The sequence below is a fragment of the Meriones unguiculatus genome, chromosome X (genome assembly GCF_030254825.1).
Source record: "Meriones unguiculatus strain TT.TT164.6M chromosome X, Bangor_MerUng_6.1, whole genome shotgun sequence".
Classification (NCBI taxonomy): Eukaryota; Metazoa; Chordata; class Mammalia; order Rodentia; family Muridae; genus Meriones; species Meriones unguiculatus.
This window is the reverse complement of record NC_083369.1, coordinates 34,166,981-34,194,350: the sequence shown is the minus strand read 5'-3', so window position 1 is coordinate 34,194,350 and position 27,370 is coordinate 34,166,981. Positions and strand designations below refer to the sequence as shown.

General features: G+C 36.8%; 1 long non-coding RNA gene across 1 annotated transcript; it reads right to left on the bottom strand.

Moving 5' to 3' along the window:
* Positions 1-169: 169 nt before the first annotated feature.
* Positions 170-27,143, bottom strand: LOC132650144 (uncharacterized). The gene is made up of 4 exons (XR_009588532.1): positions 26,929-27,143; positions 25,853-25,989; positions 24,432-24,566; positions 170-408 (listed from the first exon to the last, which is right to left on the bottom strand). It is a non-coding gene; the product is annotated as an uncharacterized LOC132650144 (long non-coding RNA).
* Positions 27,144-27,370: the final 227 nt, after the last annotated feature.

Sequence of the window (27,370 nt, the reverse complement as noted above, 5' to 3'; positions counted from 1 at the left end):
TGTTCACACTTCAGAAGACTTAATATCATTAAAGTATTCATACTACCTGAGGAAATCCAATATTCAAATGTAATTCTTGTCAAATTTCATGTGACGTTTTCCATAGAATTTTTTTTTATATTACAGTTTTATTTTTTCATTTCCTCATTGAATCCAAGGAGTTTCCCAATCATGCACCCCATTGCTTAAACTAAGGTCCTTGTAATCTTTGTCATTCTTCCTTTCACTTCAGTCACACCTCATTCAAGTTCTTCTCGTCCCTATGTTGACTCAGTCATTGTTGCCTGGATCTTCTTTCTTCTCTGCAGCCTCTTTCAAGATGCTGACTACCAGATAGGTAGTAATATCTTCATCAATATTTTCAGTTCTCCCTCCGGCAGATGGTAAAGCTGTATCACCTGCCCCTGTCTGAAACACAAGATGGGACATGTGTCACATCCTGATGGAAGCCTACACAGAGGGTGTTAAAAAATGGCATTACCACTGACTAGGGCCCTGGGCCCAGATTTTTTGTTTCTGTTGCTCTCCTTGTGGAGCTCCTGTCTCATCCAGGTCTTTCTATCTCCCCCTTCTTTCATAAGATTCCCTGCACTCTGCAAAAAGTTGGCTATGAATCTCAACATATGTTTTGATACCCTGCTAGGTAGAATCTTTCAGAGCCCCTCGGTGATAGGCTCCTGTCTTGTTCCCTGTTTTCTCCCTCTTTTTATTTTAATTTGGGAGTGGAGAAAGTGTTCTATTTCAATTTGCCATCATTCTAGGTACCTGGCCAACAAAGCATTCACATATGGCCCTAGTCAGTGGTAATGCCATTTTTTAACACCCTCTGCGTAGGCTTCCATAGAATTTTTAAACACAATTAATATAGAATCATAGGACACTGAACTTTTTCTAACGCCTTTAAAGACTATTCTTTAGTCTTTATTTTTAAAGAATAGTCTTTAAAGAATAAGAAACTACAGCATTACATTCCTGATCTCATGATACAATCGTGATTCTATCCTACAACCCTAGCAAAAGGAGATAGTCTAAAGAGAGACACATGTGCTCCTCTATTCTGCTATCAGATCACTGAAACAAGGGGCTCAATAGAATTAAGATTTCCTAAGGAAGCCATGGTGGAGGAAAGGAAGTGCCAAGGTTCTGGTGCCAGTCAGAGGAGAAATTTACCTCCCAAGAAGAGATAGTACTTTTGACACCTTACCTTTAAGTTACCTTAACATGTGTGCACCTCCTGCCTTTTGATTGACTCCCCCACATTCTGTGTGTTTCTGTTCTATATGTGTTTATGTTTTCTCTCTCTCTCTCTCTCTCTCTCTCTCTCTCTCTCTCTCTCTCTCTCTGTGTGTGTGTGTGTGTGTGTGTGTGTGTGTGAGGTTGATGTTGAATGTTTCTCTTTCTACCATGGTCCACTTTATTTTTTAAAACAGGGTGTCTCACTGAACCTAGTTTTCAGGATTATGAGAACTTAAGTTAATCCTGTTGAAGCCACCCAGTCTATGACAGTTTGGTTATGGCAGCTTGAGAAAATTAAGGGAACTGGGGCATGTACTTAACAAAACATATTTTGTATTTGCAGGCTGCACAGTTCAATATATCAACAAAGAACTAAATACACATATAAGCATTCATGTTCAGGGATTGAGAAATCCAATATAATAAAAACAACAATTCTCTGCATTTTGACCTTAAGTGTAATGAAATTCTTATTAAATTCCTAAAATATAGGCTTGGTCTGAAATACTATAAGGGAAAGCACAGGTGCTAGACTAGTTTAAGCACACTTTAAAGCAAATAAATTGTAAAGAGGTGGACTGAGATATGGCTCACCTGGGTTCTTTTCCTAGAACCCACATTCCATTTTATAATCTTCTGTAAATCAAGTTCCAGATCCAATGACCTCTTTTGGCCTCTACGTTTAACTAGCATACATATGATCTAAAGATATACTTGAAAGAAAAGCAACCAAAAATATAATCCTAAAATAAAATAACTAAATCTAAAGCCTAAGTAAAATGTTAAGAATAATTCTGGTTGATACAATGAAACTTAGAATATTGATACTGTGCTCAAGACGGTGTGATATTGCTATGAGTATAGACACCTGCGTTAATGGAATTCAGTAGAGCACTCAGAAATATACTCTAATATATTCAACTGAATTTTGACAATAGTTCAGGCAATTTAATGGAGAAATAGCCCTTTCAATAAAATGGTGTTTGGAGGCAACAGGACATACAATTGAGAAGGAGAGAGGAAGGGAGAGATGGGTAAAGAGGGAAGGAGAGAAAGAGAGAGATTAAACTAAATCCTTACATAAAATTAGCTGAAATGTACCACTTCAAAACTTTTAGGAAAGAAAAAAATTTTAAATCCTTAGTATTTAAATTAAGAAAAGAAAGTTCTTAGTGTGAGTAGCAAAAATATGATTCATCAATAAGATAAAAGCCTGATATATTTTATAAAAACACTTTTGCCCTACAAAATCAACTGTGGAAAAGGATTAGTAACTAAGTAAAAAATAAGATAAAATGTTAACAAATCAAACATCAAAAAAATTAATAATAAAATGTATAAATGACTCTCAGAACAACAGTAAAAAATATAAAACAAAAGCCAACAAAGGTTCCACTTGAATATAGGAAAAGGCATAGGTTGCACAAATTGCATATAAACACAGGAAAAATTTCTGGCATTTGTGATAAGGAACACACAAATTAAAACCACAATGAGATTATTAGTACAAATTTATCAGACCAGCCAAGTAAAAATTAGTGATAACATCAAATGCAAAGCAGTACATAGAGAAATTAGATTATCCATGCATTATGTGTAATAAGGTAAAGACATACAGTTACTTTAGAAAATTGTTTAGCTGTTTCTTACAAAACTAAGCATTAAGTAACTACATGTTTTAGAATTGTACTATTTATTTTATCTTGAGTTTAATCTTGAAAACTTGTATTAAAACAAATAAATTGTATACAAATATTTGCATTATTTTACTTGTCATGCTTAGAAATTAGAAATTAACCTACATAACCTTCAAAGGTAAATATTTAAACAAACTAGTTCTAACACACTGTAGGATGTTATTTAATAATAAAAAAAGAATAAATTATTGACATGAGCAACAACTTGGATGGTGACTAGACTACTATGCTGAATAAAAACTACTAGTCTAGACAGTTAATGACCATTTACCTTCTGTGAAAATTTTAAGATTTATTTTATATGTTTTTTTTTATGTGTGTCTGTCTGCATAGGTACCATGTGCAAGAGGGCAGCAGATTACCTTGGAGCTGGAGCTGAGTCACCTAAGTGGTTGTAAGCTGCCTGATGTGGATGTTGGGAACCAAAACCTACTCTTTTAAAATCAGTGAGTGTTCTTAATTGAAGAACCATTCTCCAACTCCAGCTATTTTTATTTTAAATGATAATAATAGAGGGTTTTGTTTTGTTTTTAGTTTTTTTTTATTTTTATTAATTAGTTAATTTACTTTGTATTCCAGCTGTAGCCCTTTCCCCCAACCCCTCCCAATCCCATTCTCCCTCCCTCCTCTTGTCCTATGCCCTCCCCTAGTCCAACAGTAGGGGGTGGGTCCTCCTCCACTTCCCTCTGACCTTAGCCTATCAGGTCTCATTAGAACTGGCTGCATTGTTTGCCTCTGTGGCCTGGTAAGGCTGCTGCCTGCTCAGGTGGAGGTGGTGATCAAAGAGCCAGCCCATGAGTTCATGTCAGAGATGGTCCCTGGTCCTATTATTGGAGAACCCTCTTGGACACTCAACTGACATGGGCTACTTCTGTGCAGGGGTTCTAAGTTATCTCTATGCATGGTCCTTGTTTTCTTTTTGTTTTTTCCACACAGACACAACTTTTGCCAATGTATGATATTCCTTAAAAATTAGTAGCTGGGCATTGGTGGCACATGCGTTTAATCTCAGCACTCAGGAAGGCAGAGGCAGAGGCAGAGGGAGGTGAATCTTTTTGAGTTCAAGGCCAGCCTTAACAGCTTAAAAAACAGTCCTGAACAGCTGAGGCTACACAGGGAAACCCTGTCTCAAAAAAAAAAAAAAAAAAAAAAAACCAGCAAAAACAAAACAAAAAATAATCAGTGCACACTTCAGGAATTCCTTTTCAGAATTCAATCTTTTATAAAAATATTTTAAGACATTTTTGAGAATATAAAATAATTACATTATTTTTTTCTTTTCCTCTCTCTAAACCCTCCCATGTAACCCACCTTGCTCTTTCAAACTGTTGGCCACTTTTTCTTTAAGTGTGTGTATGCATGTGTGTGTGTGCATACCTGTGTGTCTGTGTGTGTCTATGTGTATGTGTATTCATTAACATACAAATACATGCTGAAATGTTACTTGAATAAGTGTATTTTCAGGGGTGACTGTTTGGTACTGCATAAACCTTTGGGTGCTCTTCCATGTGGAAGACTTTCAACGCTTTTGAGTTGCCTGTAGTTTTTTGCATAGGGTGATTGCTCCTGGGCTATTCCACTCTATGCCCTTTGGCTTTTTCAGATCTCATTACTATTCTTTTACCCTCCTTCTCCTGTATTTATGCACCCCTTAGAGTCTCCCATCTTGTTTTTCCCATTTTCACTTTCATATCATTTGTATCCTGCTATTTCTTTCTGTATTCTTTCCCACAAATATACCATCTTAACTTCCTTGTTTCTGTAGTTACTCTAAGTTATATACTCACATCTGAAGATTCGAATCTGGGAACCTCAGATAAGAGAGAATAGGTGATATTTGTCTTTCTTGATCTGGGTCACCTCATTCAATATGACCTTTTTTAGTTCCTACCATTTATCTGCAAAGCTGATAATTTCATTTTTCTTTAGAGATGAATACTATTTCAAGGTATATATGTACCACATTTTCATTACCCACTCCTCAGTTGATGTTGTTTCCATGTCCTAGATATTGTGAATAGAAAAGCACTGAACATGGCAGAGTACTCTGTGGAGTAGTGGGCTATCCTTTGAGCATGTGCAAGGAATGATAAAGCTGAGTCATATAGTAGATTTATTTTTAGCTATTTGTTTGTTTTGTCACAATGTCTTCCCCAATAACTAAACCAGTTTGCAATCCCACCAACAGTGAATTAGGGTTCCCTTCCCCCCATTCCCCCCCAAGCATTTATTGTTGGTTGTTTTGTTTATCTTCTCCATTCTGATTGGGTAAGAAATATCAACGTTGTTTGGAGTTGCATTTCCCTAATTACTACGAATGGTGAACATTTGTTGAGATATTTTTAGCCATCTTTATTTCTTCTTTTCAGTACTCTCAGTTCACATCCCAGACCTATATTTTGTTTTGAATTTTATTTTTTTCTTATATGTTACATTTTATTAACTCTGTATCCCAGCCGTGTCCCTCCCCTTCATTCCCTCCCTGTCCCTCCCTCCCTCCCTCATCTCCACCATGCCCCTTTCCAAGTCCACTGATGGGTGGGACCTCCTCCCCATTCATCTGATCCTGTTTTATCAGGTATCCTCAGGACTGGCTGCAAAGCCCTCCTCTGTGGCCTAACAGGATTACTCTTTCCTTGGGGGGTGGGGAGGCCAAAGAGCCAGTCATTGAGTTCCTGTTAGAAATAGTCCTTGTTCCCCTCACTTTGGGAAAAGTGGTTACTGAGCTACCACAGGCTACATCTGAGCAGAGGTTCTAGGGAATGTCAGTCTCAGAAAAGACCCTGTGCCCAGATATATTTGGTCCTTGTGGAGCTCCTATCCTTTCCCCATCAGACTAACTCCCCTTCTTTCTTATGATTCCCTGTACTCTGCCAAAGGTTTGGTCATGAGTCTTTGCTTTGAAAACACTGCTAGTTAGAGTCTTTCAGATGCGCTCAGTAGACTCCTGTCATACGTTCAATGCACATCCCATCTGTCTTTCTAAACGAGGATTGATCATCTTACCCCATGTCCACTCTCTTGATTATCTTTTTTAGGTGTATAGATTTCATTATGTTTATCATATCTTATAGGTCTATATAAGTGAGTATATACCGTGTTTGTCTTTCTCCTTCTGGGATATTTCACTCAGAATGATCTTTTCTAGATCCCACCATTTGCCTGCAAATTTCATGATTTCCTCCTTTTTGATTGCTGAGTAGTATTCCATTGTATAAAAATACCATAATTTCTGTACCCATTCCTCCGTTGATGGACATCTGGGTTGTTTTCAGGTTCTGGCTATTACAAATAAAGCTGCTATAAACATGGTTGAGCAAGTATCCCTTTTGTGTACTTGAGCAAACTTTGGGTATATACCTAGCAGTGGTATAGCTGGGTCTTGAGGAAGCACTATTCCTAATTATCTTAGAAAGCGCCAGATAGATTACCAGAGTGGTTGTACAAGTTTACATTCCCACCAGCAGTAGAGGAGGGTTCCCCTTTCTCCACAACCTCTCCAGCATGTGTTGTCACTTGAGTTTTTCATCTTGGCCATTCTGATGGGTGTAAGGTGATATCTCAGGGTCGTTTTGATTTGCATTTCCCTGATGGCTAATACAGTTGAGCATTTATTTAAGTGTTTCTCTGCCTTTCAATATTCCTCTGTTGAGAATTCTTTGTTTAGCTCTGTTCCCCATTTTTTAATTGGATTACTTGGTTTGCTGCTTTTCAGCTACTTTAGTTCTTTGTATATACTGGATATTAGTCCTCTGTCAGATCAGGGTTAGTGAAAATTCTTTCCCAATCTGTAGGCAGTCGTTTTGTTTTGATGAAGGTGTCCTTTGCTTTACAGAAGCTTTTCAGTTTCATGAGGTCCCATTTATTGATTGTTGCTCTTAGAGCCTGTGCTGTTGGTGTTCTGTTCAGGAAGTTGTCTCCTGTGCCAATGAGTTCTAGGCTGTTCCCCACTTTGTCTTCTAACAGATTTAGAGTATCTGGTTTTATGCTGAGGTCTTTGATCCACTTGGACTTGCAGGGTGATAAATATAGATCTATTTTCATTTTTCTGCATGTGGACATCCAGTTGGACCAGCACCATTTGTTCAAGATGCTGTCTTTTTTTCATTGAATGGTTTTGGCTTCTTTGTCAAAAATTGAGTATTCATAGGTGTGTGGGTTAATTTCTGGGTCTTCTATTTGGTTCCATTGATCCTCCTTTCTGTTTTTATGCCAGTACCATGCAGTTTTTATTACTTTGCTCTGTAGTACAACTTGAGATCGGGGATGGAGATACCTCCAGATGCTCTGTTGTTGTATAGGATTGTTTTGGAGATTCTGGGTTTTTTGTTTCTCCATATGAATCTGAGAATCTTTTTTTTCAAGGTCTGTAAAGAATTGAGTTGGTATTTTGATGGGAATTGCATTGAATCTGTATATTGCTTTTGGCAGTATGGCCATTTTCACAATGTTAATCCTACCAATCCATGAGCACGGGAGATCTTTCCATCTTCTGATATCTTCTTCAATTTCTTTCTTCAGAGACTTGAAGTTTTTCCTAAACAGGTCTTTCACTTGCTTGGTTAGTGTCACCCCAAGGTATTTTATGTTATTAGTGGCTATTATGAAGGGTGTTGTTTCCCTAATTTCTTTCTCGGCCCTTTTGTCTTTGGTATACAGGAGGGCTTCTGATTTTTTTGAGTTGATTATGTATCCTGTCACTTTGCTGACGGTGTTTATCAGCTGGAGGAGTTCTCTGGTTGAATTTTTGGGGTCGCTCATATATACTATCATATCATCTGCGAATAGTGACACTTTGACCTCTTCCTTTTCTGATTTGTATCCCCTTGATCTCCTTTAGTTGTCTTATTGCTCTGGCTAGGACTTCAAGTACTATGTTGAAGAGATATGGAGACAATGGGCAGCCTTGTCTTGTCCCTGATTTCAGTGGGATTGATTTCAGTTTCTCTCCATTGAGTTTGATGTTGGCTATTGGCTTGCTGTATTGCCTTTACTATGTTTAGATATGTGCCTTGTATCCCTGATCTCTCCAAGACTTTAAACATGAATGGGTGTTGGACTTTGTCAAATGCTTTTTCAGCATCTAAGGAGATGATCATGTGGTTTTTCTCCTTCAGTTTGTTTATGTGGTGGATTACATTGATGGATTTCTGTATGTTGAACCACCCTTGCATGCCTGGGATGAAGCCTACTTGGTCGTGGTGGATGATATCTTTGATATGTTCTTGGATTCAGTTTGCAAGTATTTTATTGAGTATTTTGGTGTCAATGTTCATAAGAGAGATAGGTCTGAAGTTCTCTTTTTTTGTTGGGTCTTTGTGTGGTTTAGGTATCAGGGTGACTGTCGCTTCATAGAATGAGTTTGGTAATGTACCTTCTGTTTCTATTTTGTGGAATACTTTGAGGAGAATTGGTGTTAGCACTTCTTTGAAGGTCTGGTAGAATTCTGCACTAAAACCATCTAGCCCAGGGCTTTTTTTGGAGGGGAGACTGTGAATGACTGCTTCAATTTCCTTGGGGGATATAGGGCTATTCAGTCTTTCTACCTGATGTTGACTTAATGTTGGAAGATGGAATCTATCAAGAAAATTGTCCATTTCATTTAGGTTTTTAAATTTTGTGGCATATAGGTTTTTGTAGTATGACCTAATGATTGTTTGAATTTCCTCAGTGTCTGTAGTTATGTCACCCTTTTCATCTCTGATTTTGTTGATTTGGGTAGATTCTCTCTGCTTTTTAGTTAGTTTGGCTAAGGGTTTGTCTATCTTGTTGATTTTCTCAAAGAACCAGCTTTTTGTTTCATTGATTCTTTGAACAGTTTTATTTCTTTCTAATTGATTGATTTCAGCCCTGAGTTTGATTATTTCCAGCCTCCCAGACCTATTTTTTAATGTGTCATTTCTCCTGACTCTTTGTTTTTTGAATATTTTATGTATTCTGGATTTAAATCCCCTGTCTGATGTGTAGGTGACAAATACTCTCCCATTCTGTGGGCTTCTTCACTCAACTGATTGTTTCTTTAACTGTGCAGAAGCTTTTAGTTTTATGAAGCCCCACTTGTCTATTGTTGGCCTTAATTTTGGGGGCAAATGGATACTTATTCAGGAAATCATGTAGGTACCACCTATGTTTTCATCTAACCTAACAGGTTCATTGTTTCAGGTTTCATTTTAAAATCTTTGATCTATTTGGAGTTAATTTTATTCAAGGGATTTGTGGTGGTTTGAATAAGAATGGCCTCCATAGGCTCATAGATTTGAAGGCTTGGTCACCAGGGAGTGACACACCTGACAGGCTCCATTTGAATTTTAGACTAGGTGTGGTTTTCTTTTTTGTTTTTTGTTTGTTTGTTTGTTTTTGCTTTGCTTTTTATTCATGTGATGAATGAGATAGGGATTTTAATTAGGATTACATTAAATCTATAAATGGCTTGTGGAAGAATGCTCATTTTCCACTATATTAGTTCTATTATTACATGAGCATGCAATGTCTTTCCATTTTCTAGTGTCTTTAGCTCTTTCTTTAGAGATTAAAGTTTAGAGATTGTGAAAGGATTTCACACCCTTGGTTAGATTTATTCCCATTTCTTTGAGGCAATTGTGAATAAGAGTGTATACATGATCTCTTTCTCTGTTTTTAGTGTACAGAAAGGACATTGATTTGTGAAAGTTAATTCTATATCCTGACACAATGGTAAATTTATTATTTCTAGAAGCATCCATCTAGAATTTTGGGATCCCTTATGTGTAATATCATGTTATTTATACAGCTAGTTTGACTTCTTTTCCTATTCCTATCCCTTTAATGCCCTTCTCTTCTTGCTACAGTGAATGCTTTGAGCACAATATTGAAAAGGCGTGGAAATAGTAAACATCTCTTATTTAGTACTTTTTTCCCCTTTCATTTAAAATTTATTTATTTATTCATTTTGCATCCTGATTGCAGCCCCCTTCCTCTCCTCCCAGACTCTGTCCTTGCACACTCTTCCCGCATTAACCCCCCTCCTTCCCAGAAAAAGGCGAGGTCCCCATGGGTACCACATTTACACAATGGACTACTACTCTGCTTTTAAAAATGAGGAAACCGTGCAATTTTCAGGCGAATTGAAGGAACTAGAAAAGATCATCCTGAGTGAGTCACCCATACCCAGAAAGATATACATAGTACATACTTCTTTATAAGTGAATATTAGTCATATAGTACAGAATAACTATGCCACAAACCCTTTCTTTTAAAAATGAAATTGAGTGCTCTAGAGTTTGATGCATATATATATTTAGGATAGCAATGTCTTCTTGGTTAATTGTTCCTTTAATTAGAATAAAGTATCCCATTTTGTCTTCTCTAATAAGCTAATTTGAAACCAGTTTTGTTAGATTTTAGGGTATTGGTGCCTCCTTGCTTCATGGTCCAATTTGATTGGAGTACTTTGGTTTATCTTTTATTGTGAGGTGGTGCCAATTTAAAGCTACGATGTATTTCTTATAGATATTAGATAGATTGAATTTGCTTTGTGATGCATTCAGCCACCCTGTGTCTTTTTATTGAAGAAATGAAACCATTAATATTTAAAGATATTGAAAGTTGTGCGTTGACTGCAGTCACTGAGTTGCTGATTTTAGGGTTTGTGTGTGTGTTTGTGTGTGTGTTTTCTCAGTGGTACTTTGTTTTAGTAATTATGGAGTCTGAGTTCTTTTCACAGTTTTTTGGCTATGTTCATTTCTTTGTCTACCCTTAAATATTGCTTCTTGAATTTTCTTTCCATTTGGGTTTGTTGGATATATATTGTAAGGTTGTTTATATCATGGAGAGGTTTTTGTTTTTTTTTTTTATCCTTCAATAATGGGGGATATTTTTGGTAGCTATATTAATCTAGGTTGACAGTCACAGTCTTTCAGGACCTAGGATGCATATGCCAGATCTTCTGATTTTCAATGAGTTCCATTGAGAAGTTAAGTATTATTTTGATAGATTTTCTTTATTTATTTGATGGGTCTTTTATTTTTCTTTTTTTGTACCTTTCAATATACTTTCTTTGTTACATATACTCAGTGGCTTAACTTTGATATGCAATAGCAATATTCTTTTCTCAACTTGTCTATTTGATGTTCCTATGTGCTTCTTGTATCTGTATAACTAGGTTTTCCCTTAGTTTGGGGAAAATTTCTATGATTTATACCACTAACCTTGGATTCTTCTATCTCATATTTTCCTACAATTTGAAAGTTTAGTCTTTTCATGGTATCTCACATTTCTTGCAGGTTCCTTTCTTATGTTCTTTTTTAATGAGTTAATATTCTTTAATAAGATAGAGCCTCTGCTCTATCTTTAAGTCCCTATAGTGTATTTCCTACTTGATTTGTTCTACATGTAAGGCTTTTCCTTAACTTTTTTCTAGTTGGGTTATTGAATTTTTCAGTCCTATTTTTTCACATACAAATTTTTTATTATTATTAATTATATTTTATTCACTTTGAATCCCCCCATAAGCCCCTCCCTCCTCCCCTCCCGATCCCACCCTCCCTCCCCCTTCTTCATGCATGCCCCTCTCCAAGTCCACTGATAGGGGAGATCATCTTCTCCTTCCTTCTGATCTAAGTCTATCAGATCACATCAGGAGTGGCTGCATTGTCATCTTCTGTGGCTTGGTAAGGCTGCTCCCCCCTCAGGAGGAGGTGACCAAAGAGCAGGCCAGTCAGATTATGTCAGAGGCAGTCCCTCTTTCCATTACTATGTAACCCACTTGGACACTGAACTGTCATGTGCTACATCTGTGCAGGGGTTCTAGCTTATCTCCATGAATAGTCCTTGGTTGGAGTATGAGTCTCTGGGAAGTTCCTTGTGTTCAAATTTTCTGGTTCTGTTGTTCTCCTTGTGTGGTTCCCATCCTCTCCAGCTCTTACTATTTCCCATTTCTATTTTTTTTTTCAGTTTGGAAGTATTTTATTGACAATTTTTGCATTTATTCTTTTTTTTTTGCTGTAAACTTATTTTTATTGTCACCTAATTTTTACATAAATTCAATTCACTATAGTATTCTTTTTTTTTTTTTTCAATGCAGTTTATTCAGGAACCTTGAACAATCATCTGACCCTGGGGAAAGCCACAGCTTAAAGTTTAAGCTGTGGGCTGGCTTTCCCCATTTCTATTTTTAATACAACTTTGTTTCTCTTCAATGTTTCTATTTCTTTATTAAATTCTGTTTTCAAATCCTAAATTGTCTTTTTTCCCAACAGCCTTATATTTGTGTCTTCTTGGATATCATTCAGGTATTTCCTCTCTTTAAGTTCATTAAGCTGTTTCTTTGTGTCTTCCTTAATCTTTGAATTCCTTGATGAAATTTATGAATATTCTTTTAAATCTGTGTCCTGCAGAACATCTAGGTTATTCTTGTTGGCAATCATGTCTACAGGATTGGTGAGGAATATTTTTGACGGGATACTACCTTGATTTTTGATAGTTTGTATTTTTGCAAGGAGGTCTGGGCATGTGAACTTCTTTTGTTAGTTCTGAGTCAGATATAGACAGATCATGTTAGGGCAGAAGAGAGAATGTGCAGCTTGGGTTGTATCTAGAGATTGGATATGTCTTAGATGGAATTAATTCGGTGGACACAGGGAACTGAGCTGGTATGGAGACAATGTGTCCTGGTCCAAGCCTGGAGTTTATGGTGGAGAAAATTTGGAGGTTGGGGAAGGTTCATGGAAGATAGGGTCAGGTGGACTCCTCTGGCTAGACCCTAAAGAAAGATGTCATTTCTAATTTTAGATATCTTAAATTTTTATATTTCGTTATATTTGTGGGTGCATTACCTGCATGTATGCACCACATATTTTCAGTGCCTCTCAGAGGCCAGAGTGGATACTGGATCCTCAGGAAATGAATTTAGAGAAGTGTGAGCTACCATGTGGGTGCTGGCAATTGAACCCTGGTCCTCTGGGGGAAAAAAATAAAACAGCTAGTGTTCTCAATCAGTAAGCCACCACCCCAGCCCCAAAATATTTTCTATTTCCAATTCTATGTATCCATTTTTCTGTGTATAGATATTTGGAAGTATGTTCAGTGTTTGCAGAGGCCAGAAGAGCACGTTGCATTCAATGGAACTGGAGTTAGAGGCAGTTGTGAACCACCTGATGTGCCTGTTAGGCACTGAACCCAGGTCCTCTACCAGGGAAGTATGTACCCTTAACTACTACTCCATTTCTCTAGCCCTTATTTCCTTTATATAATTTTTAAAAAATAAAAATATTAGAAACATTTATTAGATTTGTGGTACCAGTGGTTAGTGACTGAAATGATACTATATGAATCTATACATATCATGTATTATAAGCACAAAATATTAAAAACACAGAGATGAATATATGTAAAACTAGAGGAATTGGATTGTGATATATAACATATTGTTAGAAATGTGGTAGATGCTTTGAATCTCAGAACTTCGGAGGCAGGGGCAATTGGGTCTCTGACAATTTGAGGACAGTCTGATTTATATAGTGAGTATCAGGTTATCTCACTATGGTTAAATAAGAAAAAAAAATAGTGGGATATATTATCAATTAAAAAGTTCTTAGTTATCATATTATAGTTTTGCAGAACAGTATCTTTGGGAGAACCTACCCAAAGAAAACTGATCTCTCTTTAATGTATATAAGAAGATCACAACCACACAAATATCTACAATTATTTCAGTTAAGATGTCAGTAATAACAACATGCGTAGTGTGCCAATGCATGATTCTGAATATGATGGTTCAGGAATCAGAGCTGTTTGAAGAAATTTGGTTCCAGGTTTTGGGACAAAAAAAGTAAAGGAACGTCTAGCTGTTCCTGGACACAAGCAAGTGTTCAACGATTAATCAGAAAATAAAGACAGTCAAATAACCACTTAAAGATGGTTTCTACAGTCAAAATCTGAGACAATTTGAATTTAAAATAACTTAGATGATTGTTGGCTATTGAATAAAAATGCAAGGAGCTAAAGTTACAACCATAAAAGAGAATATTTTTCATAATCATAGCTTTTATTATTCAAACTCTTTATCCCATAAATCAATAGCTAAAAATAGAGAGTTAATCTTACAGTTTGCTTTATTAAGCAGGGATCTCTAGAGGAATATAAGAAATCGAGTGTATATATTACAAAGGGGATTTATTGGATCAGCTTACACAGTAAGGCTGGATATTCCAACAATGATTGTCTACACACTGGAGAAATGGAAAACCCAGAAGCTACTCAATCTGTGATGCTGAATGCCTCAATAACTCAAATCTAATGCAAAAAGCCTAGAAGATTTTTATAGTTTTTATAACTCCAGATACAGGGGATCTGATGCTCTCCTCTATCCTCTGTGCATACTCACATGCACTCACACAGATGTAGACCAACACATAAATAAAAATAAAAATAAAAATTACACTTAGAGAAGCAGAAACAGCATAGATTCTTTTTGGTCTCGGCCTCCAGATTCATAAAGCTCCAGGGCAGCATGGTCACTTAGGCATCCAACATGCAGCCAACATACTGCACAGATTCTGCAGTAGATGTAATGTGCAGTTTCCAGACAACACAGTACCTAGAACAGGCCCACTGAGAAGATTCCTGCCTGTATTCAAAAAAAGGAGCAACTACAGTATAGCAGATACACCTAAACATGTGTAAGTTCCTCTCTAGGCAGCCCCAGAAGTACTTTTATAATAGTTGATTTTTTTAAAGGACTGAAGAGATAGCTCAGCAGTATAGATGCTTGCTGATAAGTATGAGGGCTGGAGTTCAAGTTCCAGGACTCATATCAATAAACACACACACACACACACACACACAAACATATACAATGATTAAATATTAAAAATTTTAAATATGTGATATGTCTGAATAGAAAATAATCCTTAAGATCTAATAAAGACATAGGAGTAATCTTCAAGAGATTTGTGAGGAAAGGGGACAAAGATATCATGTATCCCAGGCTGGCATCAAATTCTTCATGGTGTGGGATGCTACTGAGAACAGAACTGTCTTCAACAGCTTGTTGTATCTATTGTTCATTTATTGTATTTTTGAATGATGTGTCTTAAGAGTTGTTAACAGGAATTTGTATGTAGCTTACTTGGCAAATTTCTTGCTTGCTGTGCATGAAGTCTTCAGATTGAGCCCCAGAACCGCATAAACCAGAAAGAGTGGTATATGCTGTAATATCAACACTCATGAGGCAGGAAGACCAGGAATTCAAGGTCATACATTCTCAACTATGAATTTGATAGTTACAGAATATTTTGTCCCCTCTCCTCCCAAAGCTTTTAATATAGCATTCCTTACTTCTTATATATGTCAAATGATGTTAGTGTTCTGTTTGGTGTTGTTTTAGTGTCTCTGGGAAATGAGAAGAATTATCTAGGCTCTGGATATGCTCTTCCACATGCTAAGTTTCAGAAACTTATAAGTATATATTTCTATTTTGTAGATTTCAAAATCAGCATTAACCCTTCAATACTGTGTTGTTGTTTTTTTCACTTCTGATTTTATTTATCAAATTGGGTGATGATCGAGAATAGTGCTCAAATCCCAGAAATAGTATTTGAGAAGAGCAGAGGAAGCTGCTGTGTGAAAGTCAGCCATCATTTCTAAGAAAGGAAATTTGCAATGGAAACCCAAATACTACCTCAGAACACTGAAGTTCTTACATCAATCAGTAAAATAAAGAGTACTGGGTATTAAAAATTTAAAATACATTATATTCCAACAGAACATAAAAGTGAACATCTATCTTTAAGAAAGAAAAAAGCTATATATTTTTATATTCTGGTTATAATAAGTCTAGGAAACAACTGAATAATTTAGAGAATCAATACTGTGTTTTAATTAATCCTTTAATCGATGTATTTCTTGATGCCTAGATTTTTTTTTTTTGAGACAGGGTTTCTCTGTGTAACCTTGGCTGTACTGGAACTTGCTCTGTAAACCAGACTCGCCTCAAACACACAGAGATCCACCCTCTTGGCCTCTGCCTCTCTGCCTCTCTGCCTCTGTGTCTCTCCTGCCTCCTGCCTCTGCCTCCTGAGTGCTGGGATTAAAGGTGTTTGTAGTGTGTGCCACTACACCCAGATATAATACCTGAAATTTTAACAAAACAACAGGAAGTGTATATCTTTTCATGTCCATGAATACATATCAATATTTAATGGTTATGTAGAATTAAAAGATGTTGATTTTCCATAAATTACATAACTCAGCACCTGTGCTGGATGTGTAGGGTATTTCTAGCTTTCCACTAAAGTGATACTTTAAATAATCAAAATGTAAATAAAGATGTGTGCTGTCCACTACTTGAATAAGAGTCTGAATGTTTTTTCCATGTGAGCCTTCCTTATCAATCTCCTCTCTGTTCCCTACCTTTATTCCATGTGAATGCACTATTAATTGCATTGTTCAAGTGGCTGTAACAATTTACCAACTGAAAGCAAATAAATTAAATAGATGTTTCAATGTTCATGAGAAATAACATGGATGTGCCATAACACAAAATTTCTGTTGTTAGTAAAGGTTCTCTAGAGAAACAGAACCTATAAAATGAATTTCTCTCTCTCTCTCTCTCTCTCTCTCTCTCTCTCTCTCTCTCTCTCTCTCTCTCTCTCTCCCACACACACACACAGAGGGAAGAATTTATTAGAATGATTTAATGACTTACTAGCTGTGATCCTGCTAACCCAAAAATGGTTGGCTGTGAAGAGAAAGTCCAAGAACCCAGAAGTAGTATATGTTGGAATTTGGAAATAGTAGACTAATGCCAGTGAAAGAATAGACTTGCTAGCAAGTTGAAAGCAAGCAGGCAAAGAGCAAAAGCATCTGTCTTCCATGCCCATATATAGCTCCCAGCAGAAGTTGTGGTTCGGATTAAAGGTAGCTCTTCCAGCCTCAAGATCTGGATTATAGGTATGTGTCTTCCTACCTCAAAAGTCCATACTAGAGTGAATTCACTCACTTCAAACCAAGGAAGAATAAATCCTCACAGGTGTGCCCCCCATTTCTGGATTGTAGTTAATTCCAGATGTAGTCAAACTAACAACCAAGACTAGCCATCACAGTATTTACACAGTAAGTCATTGGGGAAAGGAAGAACTATTTAAGGGGATCTCGAGAAGCATTGCCACAGGTTGTATCATGTCACAATTTGTCCTTTTATTTCTATGTAAGGCCATAACATTTCTTTCATATGCTAGCTATTTTTACTGGTCAAATTTAAGTATTACAATTTAAAATATTTTTTCTTTTCTTTTTGGTTTTTGGAGACAAGGTTTTTCTGCATAGACTTGGCTGTCCTGGACGCCCTTTGTAGAGCAGGCTGGCCTCAAATTCACAGAGTTCCTCCTGCCTCTGCCTCTTAGAGTCCTGGGATTAAAGGTGTGCCCCACCACAGTTGACGGCTATACACTAAATTCTCAACTTCATATGGAATAACAAGAAACCCAGAATTGCTAAAACAATCCTCTACAATAAAAGATCTTCTGGAGGTATCTCCATCCCTGATCTTAAGCTGTACTATAGAGCAACAGTTTTAAAAACTGCATGGTACTGGCATAGAAACAGAATGGTGGATCAATGGAACCGAACAGAGGACCCAGAAATAAACCCACACACTTATGGACACCTGATCTTTGACAAAGACGCCAAAACCATTCAATGGAAAAAAGATAGCATCTTCAACAAATGGTGCTGGTCTAACTGGATGTCTACATGTAGAAAAATGAAAATAGATTCATACTTATCACCCTGCACAAAACTGAAGTCCAAGTGGATCAAAGACCTCAACATAAAACCAGACACATTAAATCAGCTTGAAAAAAAAGTGGGAAATACCCTAGAACTCATTGGTACAGGAGAAAACTTCCTGAACAGAACACCAACAGCACAGGCTCTAAGAGCAACAATCAATAAATGGGACCTCATGATACTGAAAAGCTTCTGCAAAGCAAAGGACACCGTCATCAAAACAAAGCGACTGCCTACAGATTGGGAAAGAATCTTCCCCAACCCTTTATCTGACAGAGGACTCATATCCAGTATATATAAAGAACTAAAGAAGCTGAAAAGCAGCAAACCAAGTAATCCACTTAAAAAATGGGGAACAGAGCTAAACAGAGAATTCTCGACAGAGGAATATCGGATGGCAAAGAAGCACTTAAAGAAATGTTCAACCTCATTAGCCTTTAGGGAAATGCAAACCAAAACAATCCTGAGATTTCACCTTATACCCATGAGAATGGCCAAGATCAAAAACTCAAGTGACAACACATGCTGGAGAGGTTGTGGAGAAAGGGAACCCTTCTCCACTGCTGGTGGGAATGTAGACTTGTACAACCACTCTGGAAATCAATCTGGCACTTTCTCAGACAACTAGGAATAGTGCTTCCCCAAGATCCAGCCATACCACTCCTAGGCATATATCCAAAAGAGGCTCAAGTACACAAAAAGGACATTTGCTCAACCATGTTTGTAGCAGCTTTATTTGTAATAGCCAGAAGCTGGAAACAGCCCAGATGCCCCTCAACTGAAGAATGGATGCAGAAATTGTGGTACATCTACACAATGGAATATTACTCAGCAATGAAAAATAAGGAAATCATGAAATTTGCAGGTGAATGGTGGGACCTGGAAAGGATCATCCTGAGTGAGTTGTCCCAGAAGCAAAAAGACACACATGGTATATACTCACTCATATAGACATACAACATAGGACAAACCCACTAAAATCTGTGCATCTAAAGAAACTAAGCAAGAGAGAGGACCCTAACTAAAACGGTCAATCCCCATCCTGAAAGGCAAAAAGGATAGACATCAGAAGAAGAAGAAAACAGGAAACAACCTAGGAACCTTCTACAGAGGGCTTCTGAAAGCCAGAAGAAGAAAACAGGAAACAAACTAGGAACCTACCATAGAGGACCTCTGAAAGCCTCTTTCCTGTAGCCTATCAAAGCAGATGCTGAGCCTGATGGCCAAGTGTTGGGCAGAGTGAATGGAATTTTATGTAAGAAGTGGGAAATAGTAAGAGCTGGAGAAGACAGGGTCTCCACAAGGAGAGCAACAGAACAAGAAAATTTGAACACAGGGAACTTCCCAGAGACTCATACTCCAACCAAGGACTATTCATGGAGATAACCTAGAACCCCTGCACAGATGTAGCCCATGGCAGTTCAGTGTCCAAGTGGGTTTCATAGTAATGGGAAGAGGGACTGCCTCTGACATAATCTGATTGGCCTGCTCTTTGATCACCTCCCCATGAGGGGGGAACAGCCTTACCAGGCCACAGTAGACGACAATGCAGCCACTTTTGATGAGAACTGATAGACTAAGATCAGAAAGGAGAGGAGAACCTCCCCTATTGTGGACTTGGGGAGTGGCATGCATGCAGAAAGGGAGGGAGGGTGGGATCGGCAGGGGAGGAGGGAGGGGCTTATGGGGGGAATACAAAATGAATAAAGTGTAATTAATAAAAAATTAAAAAAAGAAGTTACCCAGTCAACAACAATTTGTTATAGCAGCTCAAATGCCAATAAATATCTTCTAAACTTGAAAAAAAATTATCTGCATAGCATTTACCATTTTAATGATGAAAATGATCTGTGTGCCATGCTTTAGGCATTTCTTACTTAAAGGAAAGAGTAAGGACTTGACATTTGGATTTCTATTAGCTTTATAAAACCTGTAAAAATACTTCATTGTTGGGACAAATATAGCTCATAACTCATATGTATGATCTTCTGAGTCGCAACAAGTACTCAATAAGAGCTTTCTATAATTGTCACTCTTATTAGATCTTGACATCAATGGAAAGATCAAAGGGCCCTGATGGCCCTCAGTTCTAGAATTTAGACACTTTCATGTACATCCTATTAGTTGCCATTTGGGGACACTTAAAACAGGAACAGGAGTAATTTGGTGACAGAGTACAAAGACTAATAGGCTACAAGTCCATAGAATTCTTCATGCTCTTTGCTTTAAATAATCCATCAGACAATATGCACAGTTTCTTTTCTGTCTTCCCAGATAGGCCTGTCATCATTCATCCCATATGGTAAGGGGAATGTTGACAAATATAACACCATCTTTCCTCACCTTGTACTCTCTTCCCTCTTCATACTGTCTCTTTTCATTTCCAGCACTGCTCTTCATACTAAGAGAAAATTTGACAAAATCCACTTTCTGGGCCATTTTCAATCTTGTGCATAATAGCGTCAGACCTCAACATATACCATTATCACATGACTGTGGTAATATAGAGAAAGGACCCCTATTTTCTTAATTACTTTTTGAAACAAGTTTGGTGATGTTGACAGGTCCTGCTCCCAAGTTATTGTTGAATGCTCTCCTTTCAGCATGACATAGCCATTGAACTTGGACTGTCAGTACTATGATTCCTAGAGAGAGACATGCATAAGACTGGGCCTTTCTGTCCTGGTTGTGTGTTTTGAGAAAGCTTACAAGACATTGCCCCTCACCAAGTCTATAAACCATTAAGGGTTACAGGGAAGAAGAATGACAAGTCTCCATCCCTGCCCAAGAGGGGTTAATGGTTCATGTGGTCACGCCCCTCCCTAGATATGCACACTATTAATAGTTACAGGTAGAGATATTTTTCTTCAGTGGTATAGCTACCTATAAATTGCTCATGATATTAAAAGTAACCTCAGTTAAAGTCCCTGTTTTCTAGTATAGACTCGAACATAATCACTTTGTTTCGTCATTGATACTGTATTTGGGCTGATACTGTATTTGTTCTTCTGCTTAGGAAAAACTTACACAATGCAAGTTCCAAGCTCAAAATATCTTTCTGCTTCTGCCTGCTAGCAGCACATCACTGACACATGTCACCTCATCTCTGTGAGGCCCCCATTCTTAGATTAGCTAATAAATTGCAGGATTTTTCTTGAGTGCACTTATGCCTGAAATGGTTCTGATAATAACTTCATGTTCTAATCTAATTCTTCCTCCATCATGAAATTCTCAGGAACCCAAAGGCATAAGGTTTGTTTTGAAAAAGCATTAATACTGTGCCCTGAATTAGTTACATGCCAGTGTGGAGAGGGGAGCTCCTAGGAACCCTGGGATTCCCATCTTCCCTGTCTGCTTATAAGTAGGGAAATAGGAGGCAGAGGCAGCATTGTTGCCTTTTTTTCTCTTTTTACATCTATTTCTGGAGCTTCTTTATTTATTAGGACTACATAACTAGGGACTTCAAGCAACTGAAGTCTTCTCAGGTTAGACTACACAAGGTGACACCAGAAGTAGCATATAACCGTCCAGTAGATATCATGAAAAACATAATATTATTGACTTTTTTTTCTAACAAAGGAGATACAGATGAGCTGGGTGATGCTGGCATCTTTGGAGTCTTTTGGAAATACTGTTAGTAGCCAGTTCTCTATACATTTCAAGAATTATAACGAACAGGAATAGAATGAAACAGCAAAGACCTTTCTCTTTTTCTTTGTTTCTTTGGATTGTTTTGCTAGACTAAAACAACAAGCCTTTTATACCAAAAAGCCCAGGATCTACTTTTTTTGTGCTAAGTGAAGTATAACTGTGTTTAGTGTGTTAAAATCACATAGGGATAATAAGGTAGAATGCTGTGAAACATTGTCTTCTGGGCATGAATGGCTGTAGTACTCATAACCTCACAGCAGCTGTGGTTTGACCTATGGAAGAACTGCATAAAACTATGCTCTTAAATATTCTAGCATGGATTGAGGAGGGGTTCATGAGGTCCTACACCTCCCTGAAGAGCTGTTGGTAGTTAATGGCTGATGAGGCATAATCATTTTCTTCACTGGTGTAACCACTGATAAGCTGGGCATGTCCTAGTAAATAATGTTCCATTCATTACCATGCAGACAACCTTAATTAAACTCAGTTGGTCATGCAAACAAATAACCTGAAAATACAAGGGGACTTATTAGAAAGAGAAAGGTGTTCAGCAACAGTTGAGGGAGGGTCAGGGTGACAGTAACCAAAATGCATTATTTAGATGAGTGAGTGTGTGTATGTGTGTGTGTGTGTGTGTGTGTGTGTATGTCTGTCTGTCTCTGTGTGTGATTGTTAAATAATAATAAAGCAAAAGGTAAAAGAAAAAAGGAACCTCTTTTGAGTCTGTAATTTCAGCTCCTTAGTAAACTGAAACAGGAGGATTGCTTGAGTCTAGAATCCCAAGAGTAGCAAAGATATCTAGCAAGACCCACCTAAATAGCAACAGCAGCAACAATACATCATAAAAGAAAGGATGAAAGGAAAACAAGAACTTGAAATCTTTTGTTATATCTATTTATACAGATTTGAGTGTGACATAAGAGTAGGAAAAGTATGTGAGTGTAGTGTGACTTACTACAGTTTGTCCTCATACTGTGAACCCTTCTTCCTTACTACTAGGTGGTGAAGTAGGTTTGTACATATAGAAATGAAAAAAAAATCATTTTGAACTGAGTTCTTGTGGATTTCTATGTGTTATAAGAAACAGCAAAATAGGAGACTACGCCAAAATGGAAGTATTCAGAGAAAAGGGGGCATTTGAAATATTTTGAGCATTCATATCTAGATATGAATTATCACAGTCTGTTTTCTGTGACTGTGACAAGTAACATCAAGATGAATACTTATAAAAAACAAATATGCTTATTAACCTCAAAGGTTTGAAGACAGAAAATCAAAGATTAAATGGCTTCACTGTTATGACCTGAGAACCATAATCATGCTCCATATCATCATAATGGTGGCAGCAAGTGATTGGATGGGAAGATATGAAACCAAAGACTGGAAAGGAGCCCATTTTGCTTTTTTCTTAAAAAACTGTTCTCAAGAGACAAATTGTAGTCCTGTGAGAACTACCTTAAATCTCTTTCAAAGTGTAATATTTATTGATAAATTGAGTTACTTTTCCCAGGCTTCATCTCTTAATATCATCACAGCCAGAAACAAAATTTTCAGCATAAATCTTCAATGAATAAATAATATCCAAACTATATAATCTTTGAAAGGATGATACACACAACTGTGAACAAAACAAACAATATAGGCTATGAGGTTAGAAGCTGACTTGGGATTTTCTACCAAGTGGTAATGACATACAGGAGGTCTTAGAGTATGGTGCACATGTTAGACTTCTGCTTTAGGCCCAATTTCAAAAAATAGACTACTTAATTTAGTTGTTGATTTCTTTGCAAATTTTGAGTAAAGAATCCTATCCAATTTATTCTGAATTTCAAATGCTCAGAATTCAGCAAATATTTGTATCTGTTTATTTGTATCTATATATATTTATATCTATATTTATATTGTATCTATATATATTTATATCTAAATATGTACATTTATTGAGATGAATTACAGGTATAACATAATGGCAGATCCCTTGCCTGGCAAAGATGAGGCCTCATGTTCAAATTTCATCACTTCAAAAATATAAAGTAAAGGAAAATGCATAAGCCAAAGTACCTCCTATCTGTCAAACATTGAAATTCAACTGTGATTGTCTTTTCATACATTTAAGACTTATTAAGAAAATTATATAAAACACAGCTAATTTTTGTTTGAATGAAAATGAAGACATGGCCAATCCGAGATATGGTTGAAGGGAAGGTTTTTTATTGTAGATATGAGGAAGAGCACAGCCAGAGGCATCTGCAAGAGTCCAGATTGAACCAGGCCAGTAGAATGGATCAGGCCATGAGAGAAAAGATAGAAGGGAAAGCCAGAGAGGAAGAAAGAGGAACTAAAAAGCCAAGAGGTCCAAGAAAACAGATGGGAACCAAGAGATCAAGAGCCCCAAATGGCTGGGTCATATAGGAGAAAAGAGAACCTATGGGAAAGGAAGGGGAAGGACACTCAGGGGCTGAAGAGGTTTATAGTATGAGTATGCTAGCCAGGATGACTCTGTAACAGGTACTTGTGTATAGGGAATGAAGAGGCCTAGAGGCTAGTAGAGACCTCAATATGTTAATATGTACCACAGTTAATGGAAGAGACATATATCACTTTTGCCTGAAATAAGGAGAATGATTCCTTTTAGCAAATAGGAACTATCTTCTTAAGTCCCTGAAGAAATGGTGACTTTTGTCTAAATGCCAGACTTTGGGAAAAGAAATTTCTTGAGACCTAACACTGCTGAAATAAGAAATGCGGAAAGGTATATTTACCTTTTGATTAACACAAAATGGACAAAAACCTTACCAGCAGTTTAAATTTTTTCTTGAACTTTCATTTAGGTACATGTTATTACAATCTCTATGTATTATATTATCTAAAAATGAATAAATAAAATTGATCAACTTTATATTGTTTTTATGTTTCAAAAATCTATTTATATGTGCACATATGTAGTGGTGGTTTTTCCTTTCAGTCCCAAGATCCCAGGATAAAGACTCAGATCCAAATTAATATTTACAAATACCTAGACCATATAGCTAAGCTCTTATCTGACTAGGTAATAATTTAAAATAACCCATTTATACTAACCAATATTCTGCCATGTGGCTGGTTACCTCTGCCCAGGTACATTTGTCCTCCTCACGTCTTGACAGATGAATCTCTCATGCACCTGGCTTTATCCCATAATACTTTCTGCCTGCTAGGTGTCCCAGCTTCTATTTCCTGCCAAAGGAATAGGCCATCAGATTTTTTTGTTGATAGGTGTTGCATCCATAGAATACACAAGATAGTCTAACAACACACATACAAATGCATGGCCCTGGATATGCATATAATATACATTCAAGTTTATCAGCAAAACCCCAACAGAATTATTAGATAGATATATTTTTCTTCCATACATATATTCATATAAATGGCCTATATCTTTCTCCCCATAATTTCCTCTACCTTTTTGCATCTCCCTCCCTCCCCCTGTGTCTCAAAGCTTTATGGCACATCTTCTCTATCCACCACTTCTGATATCACGTGCAACACTCTATTTCTCTGGATCATTGAACAGTGTTGGGACACCAGGTCATTTGGTCATGGTAGGGTTGAGTGTATTGGCCAGCTCTACTGGCAAATACCCAACTATTATCTCTTGAAAAACAGTTTTGATGTTAATTCTTATTTTTAATTTAGTTATATTGACAAGTAAGACAGAACTCAAATAGTGAAAGAGTGTAACAGAAATTTGCTAGTTTGTCAGTAAATCCAGTGACTTTTGTATGACATCAGACAATAGTAAAAAAGTAAACTAAAAACCAGATGTCTCTTCAATTTTGTATTATATTCTATTTACAATGTAAGAGCTATAGACACAAACTGCATTTAATTTTAAACTGTATTGATAACAATTTATATCTACTTATTAATTTTAGCAAATCAATAAAATAATTAATCAAATACTGATTTCATGATTTCCATAGTATAGTGTAATTTCTTACACCATGGCCTACTTTCATGCTAATAGTAGGAGGTCACCAAGAATAAACCTGGAAAAGAAGTGTAGTAGTGTGCTGTCCAATAGTATTCCTACAAATCATACAGAGAAGAAAGAAATTCCATAAGTAATAGCAAAGTGTCATAACACAATTAAGTATTCATTTGAATATTTTTATATTTGTTAGTATAATTTCTTTCATTGAAAGTTCATATAATTTAATTTATGAGCTCTAATGGGTTGATGCAGAAACTGATCTCTATACCACCCATTTGGGCATTATGAAATGTCAATGTTTCTGAATTTGGTTTTTTAAAAAATCTTGTGTGTGTATTTGTGTGCATATGTGTGGCTGATTGCGGTTATCTGTGTGCCATGGCATGCTTATAGAGATTAAAGACCCTTGCCCTCTAGTTTGTTTGAGGGAGACTCTCTTTGTTTTTGTTGTTTTGGTTTTGTTTTCTACTGCATACCCCAAGACAGTTGTCCTACAAGCATTTGAGGTCTTTGCTTCCCGTCTTACCTTAGGATCACTGGAATTACAGAACAGTCTTTGTGCAGGTTCTAGGGTAGTATTTCAGCTCTTCATTCTTGTTCTTTATTCGCTGAGCTGTCTCCCCTGCCTGGGATTTGGAATTTGTCATGCAGATCCTTGCATGCCTGGAAGAGATCTGTACTTTTTAATACAAATTATATAACCCTGAATATTGAGTCAGTGGTACCTGTCAAACACTTAGAAATGCAGCCCTTGATATTTCTTACATTCAGTGGTCAGAGTAATTGGGATTGAACTTGACTCCTTACTAGAATGACTCTGTATCTTTTAAGAAACCCATTAGTCTCAGAGTCCCAGGTGTTTCCCCATGTAAATACAGTCTAATGTCAGTACAACTTCTCACTATTAAAAGGCTTGTTATATATTAAAAAGGAATATAATTAGGTAACTATCTCCTCATGATAGTTATGCCTAACCTCAAAGGTTAGTCTGGAGTAAGAAAATAGAATGTCATTACTATTAGATTGAAGCCAGATAGGGGGTAGAGAAATCACCATTTGAATGAACAAGTGTAAATTGTATACATCCAAAAGAGCATTATGACAACATTTCCCCCTTTAAGTCCAATAAAAGGTTTCTTTTCTTTCAATATAATAATAATTATAAACTTTATGGAAACGTTAGGTAAGATTTACATGTGCAATGTCCAGTTCATGTGCATTTGGCAACTCAGGAGAAAATATTTGATTATCTATCCTATCTTGACAAGTTTAGAGTTCTATATCTAAATTAACTTTTATCCTTATTGGTATTACCTATATGAAAACATTTTCTTAAATTCTAAACAACTTAAGCTTAATTGATGAACTGTAACTATTTGGTCTTCGACCCTACCAGAGACTTGAGAAGAAATAAAATTAGTTACTGGAGTAAATAGCAAGTGCATGTTAGCAGATTCCAAAAACTAAAAAATTGACAAAGATAGTTTGCTGCCTGAACAGTCACCCATAACTCTATAATGTTGGAGCATCATCTTCAGCCTTCTGGCTCAGAATATTTGACATACATATTTGTGAAGCAGGAACCATTCAGGACTTGCTTACCCTGTCTTGGCAGAGTTCGGCAGTCGACTTGTCCTGCATTTAGGCTTGCACATTTTTGGCAGAATTCTGTCTGTCATGAAATGAGGGCATTTTCTTTTTGCTCGGTTGGCTCATTTGCCACATTTAAAGCCATCTCCATATGGAGATTCTTCGATGCTCATCATCTTCTTTGAGGTAGGAAGGGTACTATCAGGAGATGACTTGTCTCATTGTCTAAGAATCTGTAAAAATAATAAAGACTTTTTAAATGCCATATTCTGTAGGTTTCTAAAGTTTTTGAAGACATACCTATCATTATGTAATCGACCTGTCTACAAAATCATATTAAATCTAGGATGCAGACTCCTGTGATAAATTAGACTACTGTCTGACATGACTGTGAGTTGATTAACTAACAATTAACTATTACCTAATACCCTAAACATATTGTAATAACAGTTTA